General features: G+C 42.6%; 1 protein-coding gene across 1 annotated transcript in view; it reads left to right on the top strand.

The window, feature by feature from the left end:
* Window positions 1-20,130, top strand: part of LOC146862902 (uncharacterized) — a 350,846-nt gene that overhangs the window by 241,335 nt on the left and 89,381 nt on the right. Inside the window, exon 2 of the mRNA XM_085642290.1 lies at window positions 5,065-5,165. The gene's annotated coding sequence lies outside the window, so the exon portion shown is untranslated. The remainder of the gene's footprint in view (window positions 1-5,064; window positions 5,166-20,130) is intronic.

Here is a 20,130-nt window from a genome sequence, read left to right as displayed (position 1 = left end):
TGTCAAAGTGTTTGCTGATTTTGGCTGTTATTGTGTTATGTCCTATTACTGAAAACCTTCCTGGAAATTACTTCTTACATCTGTACTTTACAATTTCTGTATTGAACCTTTACATTGTTGTGATAAATCTTTATGAATCTTCTAATTTTGCTTGACAACTCACTTTTTGAGTCAGCCCTTCCTACTTAACTGTATTTTGATGTGCTGATTTTGTAACACTGTCTCGATCCACCTCCCCATATGCATGCTATTGAAGTGTTTTGAGAGGTGTAAGATTATCGGGGTACACAAATTTCTCACTGTCAACTGATAAAGCTTTGGCACTGGGGCCCACATTGACTTCATTTGCTACAGTCCAGAAGCACGCCGTTGAACTCTGGGACCTACTCGATTCATCCTCCCTCCGTCGCCTTCCTGACGGAAACCTGGATGAACGCCTCCTCAGTGCCGGACATGGCCATAGCCAAACCTGGACAGCTACAAGATCACCTGCAGGAACCAAAACAACAAACCAGGAGGAGGAATCGCCATCATCCACAGGAACACTATCAGAATTTCAACCAACACCAAAGATTCCCTCAGCATGGCCGAACACCTACACTTCCAAATCCACATAGATCACAACACCACCCTCAGAGGAACCCTCGTCTACAGACCCCCGGGACCCCGACCACAGTTCAGCGACTCCATCACCGACCTCATCAGCACACACGCCCTCGCCTCCACAGACTACTTCCTCCTCGGAGACCTGAACTTCCACCTCGAGAAAGCAAACGACAGCAACTCCACAACCTTGATCGACAACCTCGGACTCAAACAGCTCATCACGACACCCACCCACCCACTCCGCCGCACACACCCTCGACCCCATCTTCTACGCCAGCAATCACGTCACCTTCAGTCATACCACCGAACTCCATTGGACCGACCACCACTGCACCCACTTCTCCTTCCAGAAACACACCACGCACAACCAACCATAACAAACCCCGCACCGCAGCTGGAACAAAGTCACCGAAGACCAGCTCATCACCACCCTCATGAATGAAGGCCGTCTCAGAGTGGATGAAGACCAGCCGGCTGAAACTGAACTCTGAAAAGACGGAGGTCCTCTTCCTCGGCTCCACCCCCTCCGCATGGGACGACTCCTGGTGGCAGGCCACACCCACCAACCACGCTTGCAACCTGGGGTTCATCCTGGACTCAATGCTCTCTATGACCCAGCAAGTCGACGCTGTCTCCTCCTCCTGCTTCAACACCTTCTGCATGCTCCGCAATACCTTCAGCTGGATCCCCACCGAAACCAGAAGGACGGTCATCCAAGCCCTCGTCAGCAGCATGCTGAACTAATGCAACACCCTCTACGCAGGAACCACGGCCAAACTCCAGAAAAGACTTCAACTCATACAAAACGCCTCCGCACGCCTCATCCTCGGAATCCCCTGCCAAAGCCACATCACCGCCCACCTGAGAGACCTGCACTGGCTTCCAGTCAACAAGAGGATCACCTTCAAGCTCCTCACCCACGTGCACAAAGCAATCCACAAAACCGGACCAGCATATCTCAACGAACGACTCACCTTCTACACCCCGAACCGCCAGCTTCGCTCCTCTTACCTCACCCTCGCCACTGTCCCACGCATCCATTGAACGACCACCGGAAGCAGATCATTCTCCCACCTCACCGCCAAGACATGGAACATCCTCCTCACCCACCTGAGACAGATCCAGGACCTGCTGACCTTCAGGTGACTTCTCAAGACATGGCTGTTCGATCAGTAGCTGCTTCCTCTTCCATCCTCCCCCTCCCCCCTAGCACCTTGAGACCCTCTCGGTGAGTATCGTGCTCTACAAATGCTTAATTGATTGATTGATTTTAAGACATGAATTTGTTGTTTTTGTGGTTCTGGTAGATGTAGGGCAAGCCCGATATACTTTCCTGAAGGAACACACTTTCTTCTCAGGAGCACACCTTTCATATTCTTTACATTCTTCTGCAGGGATTATCAAATCTTTCCCCTACCAGCAGGTCCGATTGTTAGTGGGATGTTGAGATAGACTGCTTGGTGGCTCACAAAGGAAGACTTGTTTGAAAAATCCAGACTGAAATCAACCTATATTTTCTGCACTTGTGATTAGAGGTAGGGCAATGGGATTTATATGACATTTTACGGGGAACAAGCACAAAATAATTGATCTCCTGGAAGTCATCTTGGTGCACCTCGACTCTAAATTCCATGCCTCCAGATATGAATCTGTTTCAGAAGCCTAGAATCTATGTAGCTAGCTCTTAAGCAGTTGAGAATGGATTAATCCTGAAATTTGTGGGAGGCCTCGCAGTGCAAAGTGCATAAAGTAGGCAATTGTTGCTTTGGCTAGGCAGATGTGAGAGTCAGAGTAGGTATGTAAAAGGGGATTACAGCGCCCTTGATGAGATGGTTACAGAGAGATGTGCAGTGGCCAATAAATTTGCATCACAGTACCGTGCCCTCTATGCCAAGCGCCCATTGTGCTTGTGGCAGTAATCAGGTGCCTGTACTCTCTGTCCCACTGCAACACCTGTCCACAGCAGAGATTGCTAGGCTAGAACATGAGATCTCAATGTAACAGTTGTTAGAGTAAATTAAATAGCTGCAAACTGGTAAAACCCCTGTGCCCAATGGCTTCCATGCCAAGTTTTTCAGCCTCTAAACCTCCCCACTCCTTCTCCACTTACATAGATTATTTTCTATGTCCTTGGAGAAGATGCCTTTACAAGTGACCTTAGCAAGGTGACAAATGCCCAAAATATTGGCCAAAGCTCTTTCTAGTCAGCTACAATATTTTATTTGCTCCCTAGTACATTATGACATGAGCTGCTTTATGGCTGCGGGATCCACTTACTGCATTATTGAGAACCTACACAATGCTTTGGCTCTCGCCTCCAAACTGGAAGGCCCAATTGAACTCCTTCTAACAGATTTGGAAAGGCGATCAGTGGGATTGCATTACCTATTCACAGTTTTGACAACAAAGGGCTTTGGCACACATTTTCATCAATGCTTCTACCTCCTCTAGGGCCAACTGCTTGCGTGGGTACGGGTTAACTGTGTTCCTTTGGAAATATTCCTAATGGGTTGTGATATCTGCAGGATTTCCCCTAGTCCCCAGTGCTCATTGCCTGTCGAGTTAACCACTGGCAGAGTGTATTTGAACAGCTGGATCAGTGGCTTTGAATGGTGCCCAGTCAGTAAGACCCAGTTTCACTAGATGCTGACTCTTAATATATCTCAGTTCTCCTTGGTTTTCTGAGATGGGCCTACTGAACTGCTTCGGTCAGCATTGTGGACCCTCAGTAAACTGGCTCAAATCCATATTGTACAGGGTGTCAATAATGGAAATACAGAGGTTCGGTATCTAGGTGTATTTATGGCATATGATCTGGCCACTGCATGGTCTGCCAATGTAGCCCTGCTCTGGGACTCGTTCAAGAGTGACCATGACTAGTGCAACCCACTACCGTGAATTATGGGCCTTTTCGCTATAGTTAAAAGGGTATTCTGCCCAAAGATGATATGTACCCTCTAAAACCATTTACCTGACTCCTTCTTTACCTATACTGTAGCACTGCTCGGGTACTCCCCATCGGGTGGTTAGCCCTCCTGGATTCTATAACAAAATCCTACAATTTGCAGTTTGCTGGTAATTGAGTATGATGGATGTGCGTATGTATGGTTCGCTGTCTGGTCCAGCTTAACAGACTGACCAGTGGGCTATGGGAAAATAAATCTGCAACATTTCTTATATGGGAGAAACTCCTAAACACTTGACTCCCTTAACTAGACTGGTTCTTTAAGATTTAGAGGGGCTTATCCGATCCACTCTCCTGGCACCACATCATTACAGGGGAAACCACAGTATAAGTTGGCACGCAAATCCCACAGATACCCTCCTTGCAAGGCTTTTTGGTCATTGGCGTTTCGAGAATGAAAGATATTGTGTGTCAGACCCACACTCGCTCCTTCTCAGGCTCCCGACAGGGCTTTTTGCTGCCCAGGTCACTGTTCTTTAGATACTTGCAGTCAATACATGCAATGTCTCCCTATCTGCAAAATTCTGACGTTGTACCACCATTTATCCTGCTCAACACAGTCCCTAGGGCACAAAATGATTTCCCAAATATTTAAATCCTAAATCTCAGGTTAGCGATTGGCCTGCTACTTTCTCGATCATGAGAGCGGCAAGGGAGATGTATGTAGCGGATTTGTATGGGGAGGATTGGAGGCATGCACTCTTGTCACCCAAGCCGCAATTTCCTCCCGACTTTGATTGATTTAGTTCAAACACTCACACAGGGCCTGTTGCACCACAGAAGGGTATTGGCACACCTACAGGGTCTCTCCCCTAACCTGCCTCAGATGCCATTCAGAGGAAGGAGAATTCCTCAACACAATAATTCTATTCATCCTTTCTGGAGGTTGTGATGTGTGTGCTATAGAGGGCATTAGAATGGCCTTTTCTCCTGTCCCCCAAGTTAGTTAACTTTCATATTGTAGAGAAGGCGTTCGCCAATAGGTACTCAAAGTGCCTCTTGACCTTGGGGCTTGCTTTGGCAAAGCGAGACATTGCTCACCACTTGAGGGCGGTCTTGCCTCCTCGACGCCTTAGAAGGTGGGGACAGGGACATGAACAGTGGGGTGGATAATCCTATGTGTGGGGCTGTAGGGTGTGGTATTAATACGAATAAGTCTGGGCTCCTGACTGTCGCTCTTAGGCCCCTCACAGTGTAAGCGACAGACAGCTGTGCGCTAGACCTCTTATTGTATAGAGGTGGTTTGTAAATGAAACTAACAGATATACCAGTTGCTTAGAGCATTAAGTGTGTTATGTATATTTCAAAATGCTTCCAATGAATGGACTTCTGGTTCGATGTCATGCTGTACTGTGATCCTTGAATTATAAATGGAAAATGACAATCGAAATATTATATTAAAAACATATAAAAATATATTCATATTAATCGACAGCAAATGTACTTCCAAGTTTAAAACATGTATTTATATCTTATTCGTTTCATAATTGCAGGTGGTGTATGCGGTAAAATGACCAAGAGCCTCTCTCTGCCTGCTCGAGTTTTAAGGATTGGGTTGATAGCGCCTACTCCAATAGATGACTACAATACAATGGTGAGCTCTTTTTGGTAAATGTATGCGTGCTTTAATATGTGTTTGCAGTTCCGTTTATGTCTATGTGTTTAGATGGGAATTACCATTGTGATACATGAAAAAACCATCCCATCACATTTTGTATGGTAAAACTAAAGTGCATACTCTGATACTAATGGAGTTTTAATTTTTCTGATGAAATTAAAGTGGCATGACCAATTTCGGGATTTATTTACAGCAATCTTTTGGAACTGCAATTTCAAAAAGAAGTTATAGCAAAGGAGGGAATTCTGTTTTTCTCCATTTCCTACACCGTATTGCACCACTGACTCAGCAGTGCTGTGTGTTCTGCACTCAGTCGATTTTCCAGGTAGGGGTGTCCATTGAGCCAACCCCTTTTCTGTCGATCAATGCAGTACCAACAGGCAGAGAAGAAAGACTTCCTCAAGGAAAGTTTGGTTTTGAGGCTTGTCATGTTCCGGTCTACTGACCAGGGTGTGTCTCCCGAACAGGTACTGCGTGTAAACCAGAGTTCAGGTCATTTAGAATACGGCAGATATCCCCAGTGAAGCAGAAAACATAATCCGGATTTTCTCCATACTGATAGCCGTATCGGAAAGTCTTGCTTTGTTTGTCTGCCTTAAGAAAAAACCGGAATATGGATAATTGGAGGTAAGTAAACAATTAAATAAATTAAACAAATTTTGTTGCGCGCCCTGCATCGCAAAATGCAATGCAGTGCGCACTACGAAATTCGTTCTGACCGAAAGGGTCTTCATCAAGTCCAGGTGGCGCTCCTCAAGGACAGAGATAGAGACAAGTCACGGTCGCTGTAACAGGGAGAGACAGGCGTTGATGCCAACAGAGAGCCTTGAGCATATCGTTTTGTGGCAAGTCCCTCTTTTTCTATATCATGCTTATGACCCTTTCTCTCTCCTCTCCACCTCTCTTTTCGATCTATTGCTTCTGCTGCCCCCCGCGACCTTGCTGGCCGCCACCCCTTCATTGCAGTTCCCACACTCTCCCTCCAAATACCTTTCGAGATGGGAGACCATCGCCTTATGCTCCCCTTTCCCTCCCGGATAGCCTTACTTGGTAGGACACACTCGCACTTCCACAAAAGGGCAGATTAGTGCCCCCTAGCTGCTTCCTGGCTGAAGGTACTGGTTGAGCTACACAGTTCCCTACTCCTCTAATATGGGAATATTTTCCCTGTATCACCTTCACAACGGCCTGTCCCCACCTTGGGAATGCCCGATGATATAGATCGTTTGTGGGCCCACCTTCCTTACACACTCTTCGCTACCACATCTGTGGCGTCGCAGACGGGGTGTCCAGTGGGCACCACTGGCGCAGCCTCAAACCCAGCTCTAAAGTAGAGACCCCAATCATCCTAGGAGACGCATTGGGATTTTTCTGCCTTAGTTGCACCCCTTTGCTTCACTCCTCCGGCCCATCTAGTGCACTGGGGTCACACAACCCAGACCCCCTCCCAGTAAACGCCCTGAGTGCCTTCCTGTCCCACCCAAAGCGTACTTGCTGTTCTCTGTGGGACTACCCTCACCCCAGGGAATGTTATATCACTCCTACCACAGCAACATGTCACCCACACCTCTCACCCTGATCTCCATGAACGTTAATGGCATGTCCCACTATGTCAAGTACACCAAAAGCATGGACATAGCATTACTGCAGGAGGCCCACCTGTCACACTCCGAATCCACCAAACTGAAAGTGGAATGGGTGGGTACGGTACTTAGCAGCAGTAGATCAGCCGCTGATAATGGCATCACTTCTCCCTCGCATAATAGCTCTAAAAGGTGTGGGGTGGCTATCCTCATATGGAAATCCTTACTTTGTACAGTGCTCAACACCTGGACAGACAAGGGAGACTGATGGGTGCTGGCGAAACTACAGATCCTAGACAAAGTTGTAGTAGTTTGATTGCTCTATGCCCCCACCACCAGTAAATCGAATTTCTTAGCTCAACTATTCAAACTCATGTCCTCCATCAGCAGAACACCAGTGCTGTTGGGTGGCAATTGGAACCTGGCACGGACCCCATCCTGGATTGGACAGGCCAGGATGATGCACACAATAGATGCGGCAGGGCACTTTTGGGGATCTTGCGAGTGTTAATGCCCTTATGGATGTATGGCGGTTACTGCATACGGGAGACAGAGAATACACATTCCTTTCCTGACCGCATGGGACCCAGTCTAGGATTGATTACTTCCTGATGCATGACCAACTCCTAACTAGCATCACCTCTTGTGACATTATGGAGGCAGTCCTTGACGTTCACATCCCAGTGCTGCTTGGGCTTGACATTGGACACAACTCCAGCCCCTGGACCACTGGTGTTAACGCCAGCTGACATATTGCCTACAGACAATCCTGCAATACCTTTGTGCCCTGGGCCATTGCCAGGGATTGGTTTTGGGCCTCTCTGGGGTCCTAATTAAATCAATTTACTCTGGCTCTTCTAGCACCATGACATGATTGTCATGGCAGATGACACTTGCCAAAGCCTGCTTGCTGAAGGCGTGGGTGTCCCTACTGACTGGACATGACAGAGCCCTCTGGGAATCCTGATTCAAATTCCTATGCTTGTGCTTTGAAAACCCCAATAAACAAATTTTGCAAAAAAGTAGAGAAGTGCCAGGCACTGACTAAAAGGAATTGCCCTCTTTTATTCTATCACTGCAGCAAAATCAAAGGTTGATCAAACTCCTAGATACAGATGCAAACTTATTTGGTAAGCTACTTCTACACCAATCGTAAACAAGTGCAGCAGAATAAAACTTTCCAGTAAGTGAAACAGTTTGGGTTGGGTAACAGAACATTGAATAGCAATGCAGTATTAATGACAAGGCAGCAAATTGATTTGGGCCCCACACACTCTGATTTATCAATGCTTTAATGTCAACGCTGTCACTTTGACAGAATGGATAAAAGCACTCTCTGAGAAAAGCTTGATGGATAAGCTGTTCTTCTCCCTACATTTTCTAATACAACAGCATTATACGGACACTTTGGTATGAGTGTGGGTGGATTAATACACTCCATTATTATTTAACATTCATTGAACTAAGTGTTTAAAGCTGAGTATTTACACATCTCCCACCTTTGCCTCTACACGCAGACATGGGTGACTTTCTCCACATAAATTAATTAATTATATTATGGGATCAGACTTCAGTAGGATATCTATAACATGGAAAATAATCATGCAGAGAGGTACAAAAATTTAAACTAGTTATCTTTCAGGAAAAGACCATCCAAACGAATTTGTCAGGCAACTGACCTAAGTTCCCACTAGAGCAGGGTCAAGGCTGAATTGCAAACGTCTAGGTTCAAACTGAGTTCACATGGTCTTCAAAATAACGATGGACTGGAATGCAGCTTAATAATCACCAGTGGCTGAGATTGATTCAAGGATTCCATCCATCATTTTTTGTATACTTCACTTTTAGAAAGTCAGCATTTTTCGGCAAATATGCCTTCTGCCAGTGTCCAGGTCATATGACTGTGAATGGCTTTCTGTGGTGTTTTGTGTATTCCTTCCAGACATGGTATCAAAAGGACTTTGGGTATGGGTCAGGGTGTTTCTTTCCTGAGCAGCATCTTAAAGCTAGCACTGGTTATAAGAATAGCACCTTCAAAACTTCTCATCAGAACACTCCTGAACCTGTAGAAGATTCAGAAGAAGGCATGCTCTGCTACCTGAAGAAGGAAGACTGAACCTGCTTGCCTTGAACCTATGCTCCCAGAGGTGTCTCCAAAGGTCAGTTGACTGACCTCCTGTTTGATCAACAGGGACACAACAAGCTTACGGAAGCCTTGCTGCAACTTCCCAGCTAACTAGCACCAACTGGACCTGCCTGAGCTCTGCTGCTGGTCTCTGCTGGAATGGGTTCTGATCCCCAAGAGGTGTGCCTATGTCCTGGATCATTGGCAGGCATCAGAGTGTATTCCTCCTGTACTTCAGGTGTAACTCCAGAAGTTGTGTGCTTTTTGCGATAATGCGCAGACTTTTTGTGCTGAGAAATGGCTGCCTGTAATGCCCACTAATGCGAAGCATGTACTCTTCGTGTCAGCGACAAACCTCCATGAGAGCAATGACAGCCACATCTCCAGCCAACATGAAGCTTTAAAGATGACCTGCTCTTTGTGCCGAATAGCAACCATCTGAGTTGACCACCAATGCAAAGCTCCAGCAGCAAACCTGCTCCTCATGCCTACAACAAACTCCCTTTGGCCCCCTCAGTGTGAAGCTCCAGCTGCTGATCCTTGTGTATACTTGAACTCTGAGAAGATAAAACTTCCAACGGGGCAAAACTGGTCCCTATATTAAACCCGTGCTCCATCGCGGCCGTTGTGAACTTGAAACTTTGAGCCAGTCCAACATGAACGGTGAGTGGTGCTTTGTGCTTTTTATCTATTTAAATTAACTCTATTTTTCTACTGTGTAATTTTTCACTTTATTACTGTTTGAATGCTGTATACATTCTTTACACATTGTCTCTAAGATAAGCTAAGATAAGCTTGACTGATTTTGTGTCAAGCTACCAGAGGGTTAAGCACAGGTTTATTTAGTGACATTTGTGTTTCACCCTGACAAGGAACAGTGTTTATTATTTGAGTGAAGCTTCCACCCCTCTCAACTAATAACCGAATTTCTTGCAGAAGCCTGTATAAATAACGGCCCCTCAGGCCATAAAACAGGCCCAAAAAAACTTCTCACATGCCTACCATCAGACCAGCCACTCTGGCAATGAGAGACCAGTCCGACCCTGTTTATTGTTCAAATTGATAATGATGATGACGTAATGTGTCAAGGGCCACTTTTACAGATTAATTAAAAAAATGGGGGACATAATTTACCCCAATGTCACACTAATGCAACAGTGTTTTACAGATGAGAAAGAAGGATTTAAGCCAATTGACAGCAGTGCGAGTGAAACTGGCTCCGCATAGGGACTTGAATGGGATGTTATGGTTGATGATTTCGAAGATAACTGATAAAACATAAAATCAGCACTCTGACACCTCCACCAACTAGACTATGAACAATGTCCAGCCCGGATAGCTCCAGTACCTTGGTGATGCAGCCTGAATGGAAACCCAAATGAATGGGGTCAAAAAGGTAATGTTCCCCAGCATGTTATTGTAATGGTTTTAAGCAAGCATTTCAAACAACTTTCCAAATTAAGGCAGTGTGAAAATAGGGTGAAAGTTACTCATGTAACTTAAGGTAGTGGAACAGTAATTGTACATCTACAGACCTCCAGCCACTGAGAATAATACTTTTGGTCCTGGAACTGCCAAAAAAATCAAATTTATAGGAACTGTACAGTACTGCTTCAAGATTCTGGCGGTACATGGGTCTTTTAGGGACCCGGAAGGACGACGTCTTGTGATAGGACCCATTACTTGAGTTAGGTGATTAATTTGAGGTTTAAAAGCAGGATTCAGAACCTTCAGGTATAAGATCTGCATTGCAGTCATTGGGAACTGGATGATTTCTATGGTGACCCTGGCATGAATCTTTGAGATGATCCCTGGAAAGAAGAGTTGGCGATTCTTGCAGACTTGAAGTGAGCTCAAGAAAGCAGATAGACTAGCTCTGGGTGACACGAAACAGTTATTTTGACCTATTGGGAAGGCTGATTCATTCCAAGAATTAAGGCTTCTTTGGCTCTATAATTTGTCTTGCATATACAGTTGCATTGGCAACATTTCTGTACCTTAGCTCAAAGGAATAACACGTTCTCTACATTATTTCATCTCCTAGTGTTAAATTATTACGCTAAGATACACAAGTGATCTCTTTTAGGCAGACTTCAAGATTTTTTCTGAATGAGCAAGATCTCATTCAAAGAGATGACAAGGTCCTTATTGAAGAGAAGAAGCACACTGGTTTGATCAGTTTAGGGGGGTGAATTTAGAGAGTCATTGATCATAAGTGAGGCCACAGGTCAAAGGTTTTCCAAATGCACTCATTGGCTCGACAGAAACTTCTGGGATTTTTGATAACCAGGAATAGTAGTAATAATGAAAGTCTGACCATGAAAACAGATGGATCATCTAGTGTGATAGCCTTGCTCATAGTCCATTTTGGAGTGAGTAGATGTGCAGCCAAATATTGCGCTGAGGACCTTGAAACTAAAAACACCCAAGGTCATTAATTAAATGAGTGGTGTCTCTAGTGCTTAATTTGTAAAATATTAAGTGCCAGGGCTCTGATCAGGAGGCCACTGCAGCTTGCACCACCCATCGCCCTTGTCATTCCTCCCAAAACAACTAGTAACCATCTCTTTCACATGTGAATGGGACAGTTATTGTATTCCTAAACAACCCTTGTTCTACTCATCTCTAAATTAGATGAGCAGCACCACCTTGTGGGAGACTATTCTAAATATGGTGTTGACAATTAGGTGCCGGTGCTGAACACCGGAAACCAATCAAGTGCCAGTGCTGAGCACCGGAAAGCACCAGCTCAAATTAAGCACTGGGTGTCTTCTTTAGGGGGCCAAATGATAGATATATAAAAGTTGTGTGGCACACTGTTATTTTTCAAAGATTCTTGAAGTTTATTTGCTGTCAATCGATTTCGGTGCAAATAGGGTGACGCCCTCTGACTTTGAGGCGTAAATTAAATGATACTAGAAATGCGCTGGATGACTGTCACCCAGCATCCCCTCGTTGCACTCTGGAGGGTTACAAGATCCTTTTAGACTTCAAAAAAATATTCCATTAGTCGGATTTTTTCTTTTTGCTTTCAGTGTATTTATTAACTTCTTGTAGACTCACAATGTTAACCATCACTTGTGAATTTTGACGTATTTCTTCAAAAATGACATCCCTTTTTTAGCAGTTAACCATGACATTGCCATATTACCATTCCCAATGCATTTCGGGTTTAACCCTTCATCAAGGGAATCATAAAGCTTGATCTCAAGAGCTGAACGCCTCCAGTCTCGTATCAACGTGAAATTGCTGAGTTGGTTATAAGATGCTGAACGGTGAAAAGGTATAGTGCCAGATGATTAAAACATTCGGAAAAGTGAAAAACAGCGATAGTATCAATCACTCGTGTCCGTTATAGTGCAAGTCGAAGCTTGGATGAATATCATCGCAAATGTAAGTGACAAAAAGGATCAAGAGAATATCACCTGGCAGTGCATATAGTCAAACAATTGTTAGTACGGTAAGTGAATGGAACCTCTTGTGCTCATGATTGTCGCCAGATTGCGATATTTAAACATGAACCAGTGAACTGGATGCAACATGCGAATGAGTGGCAGTGTGTGAGTTAAATTCATGTGTTGTTAAACGTTATACGAAAGTGCTCGTTAACCATGATCACCATACCTAGTCAATGCCATTAAGTAAACAGAGTTGAAGACTTCGAACGGCGGCCAGTGTTTCCAGTGTATTTCAGCACTGAGAGTAAAGCGCGGGTATTGCTGCGTGCATACACTAGAAAGGCGGAAAGTAAAACGTGGGAATTACTGCCTGTGCACATGTAAAAGCCAAGATAAAGTGTCATCATCTAGGTCGATCATATTGGCTTACCATGCCGATTTTTCAAAAGTTCAATCCAGTGAAGTGCTCAGTCAAACCGTGCCGCCCGTGTAACTTCCGCAAATCAGGTGCGCGGTCTTATAGGTAGTGGTGATCTTACATGAAAAAAGGACTTTGGAGTGGAGCCAAGATTGTGAAGTGGAAAAAACGACGCCATCTTGGAGTGAGTGAGAAGAAGTTGTCAATGTTACGAACAACTAACAGGTGTAGTGCAGATAAATGTTAAATAAGATCAGAGAACTGAAAATTAGGGAAAGTGTAAAGAAGATTATTGGAGTACATCATAAAATTGGATGATTTAGTTTTCAAGAGATGAAAAAAATGATAGCTGTATAAACATACATCAAACTGGATAATTTGGTATTCAAGAGATAAACAAAAATGATAGCTATATAAACATTCATGCTACAAAAAACAACTATATTCCAATCTGTCATTATGACCCTTCGGATGACATGAGTTCAATTTTTTTATTCAAATCAGTTCACGCTGCAACAAGCGTTTCCTGTTATCAACTCCTTCTAGTATAGGCACCAATTCCAATACCAAAAATCTCAGTTGGCTAATATTGTGTTTTTGCATGGTGAAATGAACAGCCACCAGTGATTTTTTCTGAGTGGTTTCTGATATTGCTTTTGTGTTCAGTTAACTGAACTTTTATCTTGCTCTCAGTTTTACCGACGTATGTCAGACCACATGGGCATTTGAGCAGGTAAATCACATTTTTGGAATCGCACGTAGCTGTAGTTCGAAGTTGGATTAGGGTACCCTTAGTAGGATGGGTAATGGTGGTTCCCTTTATTATATTGTTACAATGTCCACAATTTAAGCAAGGGATGGTACCTTTGTAGAACCATTCAGTGATGTGCGTTGGTTTGGATAGTAATTCCTTTAGATTTTTAGTGCGTTGATAAGCAAACAAAGGATTAGTGTTGAAAATTCCATTGAAATCAGGTTCATTCATTACCATTGGCCAATATTCAGCACAACCGTGCTGAAACATGTGGTTTTTCTCCTGAAGAAACCAGTTGCATTTATTCTTTAATCCAAGAAGCTGATCCCTCCACTTCCAGTCCAGCATCTACACAAAGCATGATAAAACAATTGTTGTACATCACAAAAAGGGAAATAAATCAACGGTTATACGCAACTACCCTTATCAGATACCACAGAGGCCAAAGGATCCCGAGGGGGCTACGAATCTCTCAGAAGTCGACTTTATGCAAGAATAATCCGAAGTTTACTGAACGTTGGTATGCAATTCTCAACAAATGTTCACTCGACTTGATCTTATTGATAGTTGATGAATTGGCAAAAGTTATTGATGATTTGGAAAAGGAAATTAATCAAATCAAAAGAGATTTAAACACAAAACTCTCCTCCGATGAAATCAATACTGTCTTGAATGACATCAGCAAACAATTAGACAGTTATGCCAAAGAAATCAATGAAAGAAAAATAAGAAAATATAAGAGTGATACAATCGACTATAAACTCGGTGAGGTTTATAGTTGGGCTGACATCTACGCCCAGCAGAGGCAACAACGCTCATTTTTCAACATCTAATGAGTCAATCAACAAACCAGTATCTAATAAGGATCGCACTAGTAAGGATACCACTGCACATGATAATAACACAACACCATCAACCAGTTCGTCTACTGGTGTTCATTTTTTAGAGAAAGGCCAAAGTATAAGCGTCGAACCCGGAGGGGAAAAGGCAACAAAAAACAAAGACCTTCCAACAGCCAAGTCAACTCGGAGTCAACATTGATCATTAACATCTCAAACACCACATTGACCAACTTCCAGATCAACACATTGCAAAAAGGCACATCGTTTGTACCCACTCATCACTCTAATGAACCAGGAACGGAAACTGCAGTATTCAAGTTCATGAGGAACTTGCGCTTGAAGAACTTTTTTAAGAACGTGGTTATTGATATAACACCTGTAAGCCAGGACACTACTACGGGTCTTCAAAAGAAAAGCACCTTCCTGGCGGTTTTGAGTCATAAAATTCTTGACTCCTATGAAACCATCATACTCAACGAACTCAGAGACATACACAAAAAACCCAATCCTAAAACTTCTAACCTGACTACCAAAGAGAAACAGGCCATTTACAGTATAGCTAATAACCCTAATATAACTTGCTGTAAAGCCGATAAGGGTGGTGCTTTGGTGATTCTTGACATATCTTTTTACCTACAAAGAGTGAATGAGCATGTTCATGATGTGCCAACCTATTTGAAATTACCCAACAATCCTACAGAAGAGTTTCAGAGAAAATTGTACAATCTATTGTATGGAAAGCTTGTGAATTGGGAATTATAATAGAAAATGACAAAAAAATACTTAATGATTGACCATCCTCGAAGTCCCACGATATACATGTTACCCAAGGTACACAAAAATTTACACAAGCCACCTTTCAGACCAATCGTTTCTACAAAAAAAAATCCATGAACTTATAGGAAAATACCTTGATCGAAACTTACAACCACTAGTCCAGAACATGTCAACATATTTACATGATACAACAGATTTTTTAAACAAAATCAACAATATACAGTTTGATGAAAATACACCCATCACGTTATGTACCATTGACGTCTGTTCTCTGTACACATCCATTCCTCACCAACAAGGTATTGAAGCAGTGGAATTGTTTCTATTAAATCATCCCATTGACGAAGATCTTAAGGTATTTCTGTTCAAACTTCTTCAATTCACTCTGTTTCACAGTTACTTTCGATGGAACGATGAATATTACCAACAACTCTCCGGAACTTCCATGGGCAATTGCGCAGCTACTTGTTATGCAAATCTCTATATGCATCGCTTTGAAATTGACCACATTTTATCCAATAATGAGTGGAGCACAAACCTGATGGCATACTGGAGATACATCAATGATATTTTCTTAATATGGAAGGGACTCAGATCTGAACTGTTGACCTTTTTGGAGTATATCAATAACATCGAGGACCGCATTAAGTTCACCAACACCATTGATCAAAATCAATTATCATTTCTGGATGTACTCGTTATCAAACAGGGTAATAAATTGGAAACAAACAGGTACGTAAAAAGCACCGACAGGATCAATACTCTACATTACAACAGTTGTCATCAAATGTCTTTAAAAAACTATTTGCCATACTCCCAGTTTTTGAGAGCTAATGGTATCACATCTAACAGTGACCAGTATGAAGCAAACAAAAACAGATTAGTCAGCAGATTCAAAGAAAGGAAATATCCTACAAATGTATTGGAAAGTGCCATAAGCAGAGTTGAACACACAGACAGAAGTGCATTATTAACGGCCTCTAAAAAAGCGGATACCAGCAAAAGACCAGTCTTTGTATCGAACATTTCATCAATAAGCCAGCAAATAAAGAGAATAATATTGAAATATTGGCCAATGGTAATGAATGAACCTGATTTCAATGGAATTTTCAACAGTAATCCATTGTTTGCTTATCAACGCACTAAAAATCTAAAGGAATTACTATCCAAACCAACACACGTCACTGAAGGGTTCTACAAAGGTACCATCACTTGTTTAAATTGTGGACATTGTAACAATATCCTAAAGGGAACCACCATTACCCATCCTACTTAGGGTACCCCAATCCAACTTTGAACTACAGCTACGTGCGATTCCCAAAATTTAATTTACCTGCTCAAATGCCCATGTGGTCTGACATATGTCGGTAAAACTGAAAGGAAGATAACATTTTGGTTAACTGAACACAAAAGCTATATCAGAAACCACTCAGAAAAGTCACTGGTGGCTGTTCATTTCACCATGCCTAAAAACACAATATTAGCCAACTGAGATTTTTGGTATTGGAACTGGTGCCTATACTCAAAGGAGTTGATAGCAGGAAACGCTTGTTGCAGCGTGAACTGATTTGGTTAAAAAAATTGAACTCATGTCATCCGAAGGGTCTTAATGACAGATTGGAATATAGTTGTTTTTTGTAGCATGAATGTTTATATAGTTATCATTTTTGTTTATCTCTTGAATACCAAATTATCCAGTTTGATGTATGTTTATACAGCTATCATATTTTTCATCTCTTGAATACCAAATCATCCAGTTTTATGATGTACTCCAATAATCTTCTTTACACTTTTCCTAATTTTTAGTTCTCTGATCTTTTTTAACATTTATCTGCACTACACCTGTTAGTTGTTCGTAACATTGACACCTTCTTCTCACTCACTCCAAGATGGCGTCGTTTTTTCTACTTCACAATCTTGGCTCCACTCCACAGTCCTTTTTTCATGTAAGATCACCACTACCCATAAGACCGCGCACCTGGTTTGCGGAAGTTACACGGGCGGCATGGTTTGACTGAGCACTTCACTGGATTGAACGTTTAAAAAATCGTCAAGGTAAGCCAAAACGATCGTCCTAGATGACGACACGTTATCTTGGCTTTTTAATGTGCACACGCTGTAATATCCACGTTTTACTTTCTGCCTTTTTAGTGTATACATGCAGCAATACCCACGCTTTACTCTCAGAGCCGAAATACACTGGAAACACCGTCCGTCGTTCGAAGTCTTCAACTCTGTTTACTTAATAGCATTGACTAGGTATGGTCATCATGGTTAACGAGCACTTTCGTATAACATTTAACAACATATGAATTTAACTCACACACTGCCATGCATTCACACGTTGCACCCAGTTCACGTTTATATATTGCATTCTGGCGACGACCGTGAGCACGAGAGGTTCCATTCACTTTCCGTACTAACAATTGTTTGACTCTATGCACTGCCAGGTGATATTCTCTTGATCGTTTTTGTCACTTACACTCGCGATGATATTCATCCAAGCTTTGACTTGCACTATAACGGACACGGGTGATGGATACTATCGCTGTTTGTCACTTTTCCGAAATTTTTAATCGTCTGGCACTATACCTTTTCACCGTTCAGCATCCTTAAACCAACTGAGCAATTTCACATTAATAATAGATGGAGGTGTTCAGCTCCTGACATCAAGCTTTATTTATTATGTTTTTCAGAGTAATGATTCCCCTGATGAAGGGTTATTCCCGAAATGCATTGGGACTGGTAATATGGCAATGTCATGGTTGACTGCTAAACAGAGATGTTGTTTTTGAAGAACTACGTCAATATTCACATGTGATGGTTAACATTGTGAGTCTACAAGAAGTTAATAAATACACTGAAAGCAAAAAGAAAATATCCGACTAATGGAATATCTTTTTGAACTTTAAAAGGGCCTTGTTACCCTCCAGAGTGCATCGAGGGGACGCTGGGTGAGAGTCACCCAGTGCTTTTCTAGAATTCTTTAGGGGGCCTTCAGACAAAGATTCAGATCAACCGAGAGAACCACAGTTTTCTGCCTGAAACACAGAGGCCATTTTCTTCAGCTAGTGTTTGTAATTTAGACTGCTGCATTTGAAAGATAACAGAGTAACAGAAAGTTGAACTGCTACTTCATGTGAACAACGGAAGTTCATTTTCCAGTACTAGCCTAGATGCTATCTACTGCGATGACCAAGGACTGATTGACTATCAGAACAATCACTTACTCAATTAAAGTGTATCACTCCTGTATATTGTTAAATTGGTCAGCACTGGTTCATTTATAAGTGAAGTATTTTCGTCCGATAACCAGGTTTCAGTTATAAACAACAGTTTAAGAAAATAGATGAAAAATAAATAGATTGTAAGACTTTAGCAGACTATGGGATGAGCTTATATGATTGCAGAAAGGAAACTCCTCGTCAGCACAGTGGCCGCCCTCCTGATTTAAATGCAGGCAGACCATAGATTTGGCTACTACGCCATCACCACCCAAGTCAAACTTCTTTAACGGCCCGATGGAGTAAGAGAATTGACCATATGTCCGACCACCCAATTAGGATGGGTGGACATGTAAATCAGTTTTTTACTGTTCATCACCGCCAGGCCAACCCTGGCGGTATTGGATAGTAAAAAACCTAAAACCTCCCCTTCACCATGGGAGATGACTCCCATGGCAATGGCATTATGTTTTTTATTTCGAAAAAGAAAATCCTGCTTTAGGATTTCCTTTTTGAAAATAAAAAAGAAAACAGTTTGGTGCAAGACTCTGGCATGTTAACAAAGCCCTGCACCAAACTTCAAAAAGCATTGACAAGAGCCGCTGTGACTGTAGTTCCTATCAGTGTTTTAGAAATTAACGCCAGCTTGGTGGTCATGTCTAAATTATGCAGGCAGCATCTCAGTCAGGACAATGGAGTAATTTACTCTGTCACCCAGGTGGAAAAACGGGTCTCCCGCTGATATATAAATTGGCCCCTATGTGTTTTGAGGCTGGTAGTTGTGCTAGAATCAGAAGGCAGATTTGCAGTGTTTTAAACAGCATGGCTGATGACGTACAGAGACAGATGGGTGCTGCCTGCAGGCCTTAGGCATGCCTTGGATGTACCAGAGGAGCATCTGTTCTGTGTGAATCCTGTGTGGCTGCAGTGAGGCCAACCTTAACTAGTGATCAGCGTCCTCACACGTTTCTCTAAAATGTGAGTCTAGACTGCTAGCTGGCCAAAATAGAGACTGTAAGTGGCTCACCAAGGCATACATCCAAGATGGCTGCCCGAACTAACAACGCAGTTATCAATGAATGCAGAAGACAAGTTAAGGCAGAGAGTAATACAAACAAGAAGATTAAATTAATCAAGAAAAATGAAAGAAGTTACAAAATATGGTCAGCGCTGCTCTTACCAACACAACTTAAACAAGAGGACTCAAACCACACAAACCACTTAAGTAAATTTTGAGTAGTAAACAAAGTGCTATATAACAAAGAACTGGTGTTGGGATTCGTGCTAACTCTTTTCCTCTTTTACAGGTTACCATGTTAAAAATGCTGGTAAACCTTGTTAGAAGGTCTACCAGGTTCTTGGTGCCCAACTCATCCCAGTATCCCACAGTTGCTCTGCCATTAGATAGTTAGATAGGTTCTCTTTACTGTTAGTTTTAGGGGTGTCTAGGCCACAAGATTAGGTACAATAAATTTGACCCCTCGGGCACTGGCAGGACCCATTAATGATATCTTTCTGGGCCACTATGGACATGACAGGAAGTAATGACATTTAAACCCTAACTTTCCTCTCATGCAGCGGCAGGTAGAAGAGCAAGAAGGGGACCAAGAATTTTATCTCACTGTTAGGACTAGTGCTGTGGAGCATTAAACCCTTTTTTCTCAATGGGCAACAGCAGCTAATTTTAGATTTGTCAAGACATTTTTCCTACAGGCAACTCTGACCTCTAATTTTGAGATAACATTACGTTCCACATCTGGTGTCATCCAGTTGCACCTGCATGTTTTAACAGTTATACAAGCTGGTGTGAGATAACAATA

This window comes from Triturus cristatus, chromosome 2_2, assembly GCF_964204655.1.
Source record: "Triturus cristatus chromosome 2_2, aTriCri1.1, whole genome shotgun sequence".
Lineage (NCBI taxonomy): Eukaryota > Metazoa > Chordata > Amphibia > Caudata > Salamandridae > Triturus > Triturus cristatus.
Note: the sequence above shows the minus strand (reverse complement) of the source record. Positions and strands in the feature narration are given on the sequence as shown.